This window comes from Engraulis encrasicolus, chromosome 11, assembly GCF_034702125.1.
Source record: "Engraulis encrasicolus isolate BLACKSEA-1 chromosome 11, IST_EnEncr_1.0, whole genome shotgun sequence".
In the NCBI taxonomy this organism is placed as follows: Eukaryota; Metazoa; Chordata; class Actinopteri; order Clupeiformes; family Engraulidae; genus Engraulis; species Engraulis encrasicolus.
The window spans coordinates 7,517,122-7,520,530 of record NC_085867.1 but is presented as its reverse complement, the minus strand read 5'-3'; positions in this window follow the sequence as shown (position 1 = coordinate 7,520,530).

Below are 3,409 nucleotides of genomic sequence, written 5' to 3'. Positions count from 1 at the left end.
GTTTCCACGTAGCTGGATATTTTTATATGTGGATATTTTTTTCTCCTGCTTGTATTGGTTTTGCATTGGTTTTGGCCTTCTGTTTCCACGTAGCAGATATTTAAAAATCCAGGTGCAGGAGAATAAAATATCCTGTTTAGGGGTCTGAAACGCATTTGTTACAATGAAGGATTTTTTTCCCCACATGTTGTGTTTACACCTAGCAGGAGAAAAAAATATCCTGCTACGTGGAAACAGCACCTAAAGCCCTGTCCAATACCACCCATCCAATTTCGGTGACTGGCAGGTGGTCAGAAAGGGGTATGTGGGCCTGACTAAATACAGAGACTTGTGGGGCATTTTGATAATGTGGGGCATTTTATGTAACCATGTGAGATCTGAATTCGATAGGACTGATCACAGCAAAACATCATGTTTTATTTTGCTTTTGTTGCATTTGCAGCAAAAGTGTGATCCAGTGCATGATGTTGTGTGTCCTGCCAAATCACTGGAGAGGAGGAGGTTGATAATGGTTGGGAATCAGTTAACATATATCAAGTCAATGCCTCACAATAACATAAACTGTTTTGATCCACGTTTCACCTTTCCACCATTCAAAGATATAATGGAAGCGTCGCAATAAAATCTGCAAACAATAAATTCCTAATGCACAAAATGGAGATGTGCATATTATATTTAGGCACATTCAGGCTTATGTGTGTACATTTTTTCATAATGGAAGAGGTGGATTGTGGTGGACATATTGCATCATGTTATAATAAGCATTAAAATAAAAGTGGAAGTAGAGAAAACTTTTTCATTCAAATGAACAGCTTATTGACATGAAAGTCAACTGTCACTTGTAAACATGAATTCAACTTATACGGAAATCATTTCCTTTGATTCTAATCTTAAATCTGAGTAAGGAGATGAATTCTCCATGTATGAAAACCCATAGCTACAATGTAATTAAGAGTTAACCTTGTCTGGTGATGGCGGCCATATTGGATTAATTCATTTTGAGGTATTAAAGAGGTTTTTGAGCCTAAATTACACAGCATATTTGAATATTTGAATTAAGCACCCTTCAAAACCCCTGAAAATGCTGCATATCAAACATGAACACTATCAAAGACACATTGTCCTTAAAGCAAAAATATGGGTTGAGACAAGTGCAGTATTTTGGGGTCAAAAATTATTGTTTTTTGTGGTAAAGGACAAAGGACCTGGGCCAAGAATCAAACCTGGATCGGCCACTATAGACTACCGTTAGCGCCACGGTACAGTTTATTTAATAGTTTTCTTTAGTTTTCATGTTACTAATGACACATTGATGTCTGTGTCACCTAAAATGTGTCCTTAGCCAAGTCGATGGCTATAAATTACTAATTTGTAAACAAAAACAAATTATCCCACTACAGCTGGACATCTGTCATACTTAGGAAGGGAGGAGGCAAACGAGGAACTAAAAGTGTTTACATGACTGACCTGTAATTCATTAGTCCTCATTTAGTGTGTGTGTGTGTGTGTGTGTGTGTGTGTGTGTGTGTGTGTGTGTGTGTGTGTGTGTGTGTGTGTGTGTGTGTGTGTGTGTGTGTGTGTGTGTGTGTGTGTGTGTGCGTGTGTGTGCGTGTGCGTGTGTGTGTGTGTGTGTGTGTGTGTGTGTGGTGATGGTTGATTGGGCATGTGTATCCTGCTGTGTCCTCAGCGGGTGGTGATGTCCCTGTGTGTGCGTGTGTGTATCAGAGAGAGAGAGCTTCTGTGGGCCACATACAGTATGGCGCACGTGACATGTGTGATCACGAAACTAAGATCTTCTGGATATGCCAGCGTGAGTCAGAGAGAAGAGAAGTGCATTCTTTAGTGTGTGACTCTGACTGATGTGGTTACTCATATAGGATGTTATCACACTGTAACTCTACTGTAATTACCCTATCTTCTTTTCCCCAGGGCCGGATTAAGATGGTATGGGGCCCCTAGGCAACAGGTTGCTGTAGGCCCCCCGCAGAAGACAAATTCCGTAATAAAATTTCATAGACGTCGCCCTAATTCCGAGCCCCGAATGAGCATTAACAAGACTGAAAACTCAAACTCAACAAAAAGTTCGCAATTCTACAATTATTGATTCCCCTCCCCAACCCCCACCCCCACTGGCAGGGCCTAGGGCCCCCTAGGCTGCAGCCATATCCAGCCTGTGGGGCCCCCTAGGCTGCAGCCATATCCAGCCTGTGGGGGGCCCTAGGCTGCAGCCATATCCAGCCTGTGTGTTAATCCGGCACTGCTTCTCCCCAATCAGGGCACTCTCTCTCTGGACGCTCCATCTTGAGCTGTGCATCCTGTGGAGTTTTATTTGTTTACTCGTCAGTGAGTCACGTCCTTCAGGGCCGTTATTCTGCTCCCTTCCTTCCTCCTCTTGCAGCTCAGCTGTGGGAGTGGGAGGGGGCTGATTTGCTTGGCTTCGAAACTTAAAGGCCCACTGTGTAATATTACCTTAATTGTCAATCTTGCCAGAGCAGAGAAGTGACAGCATAACAACGTCATATGTTGGGAGTTCTTATAATGTCACAGTGAATGTGTCATAGTAAATGATGTGTCCTTGATACGATCTCATAATGTCATAGTGAATGTGTCATAGTAAATTAGAGAGAGTAGAGTAGAGTAGAGTAGTGTATCGTTTATTAATACCAGAGGGGAATTAAGGTGTCAAATAGCATACATAGGCCTGCATAGCATACATACAAACATAAATAGAGAAGACATTACACACGAGCCAATACACACATTCTTACACATATATTAACCAGGCCTCCCTAAACCAAGGCATTACTAACACTTCAACCCATAATATTGTTATAAAAAAATAAAAACTGTTATTTGTCATCATTAAAAAAACTTCAGATGCAAAGTTTTTTTTGTAAAATGGTGAAATGTAATTGCTGCCATATGGCATCTGCATGCAGTTATGGAACAACATTGTTGATCATTCACCCCAATTAACTCCATTGGAAAGGCTTAGAACTAGATTAGTATGAGGCTATATTTACAGGATTTTATTATATTTTTTGCCAAATTAACCATGTACATGTTAGCAAATAAGTCTGAACAACATTTCTTGCTATGAGGTCCTTATCCCCATTGCAGTTGAAAATCACTGAGCAGAAGCGGGGTTAGTCGAAAACACTCTTATACCAGTACAGGTACCAGGTGTAATAGAAGGATCTTGAATATTGATATCAATACCAGAAGGTGGAAATCCACTCCCCTACTCTTTCAGATGGCTTTGTCCTGGGCATAGGCAAAGCTGCCAGCAGCCCAGCGTGCAGTCGCGTGGATGGGAGGTGCCCATGGTCACGACAGGCACGTGAGCTCTCACATGGAAAATGACGGCCTGGTAGAGCTACTGTGAAGAGTCCACACAATTCCTTTGTTT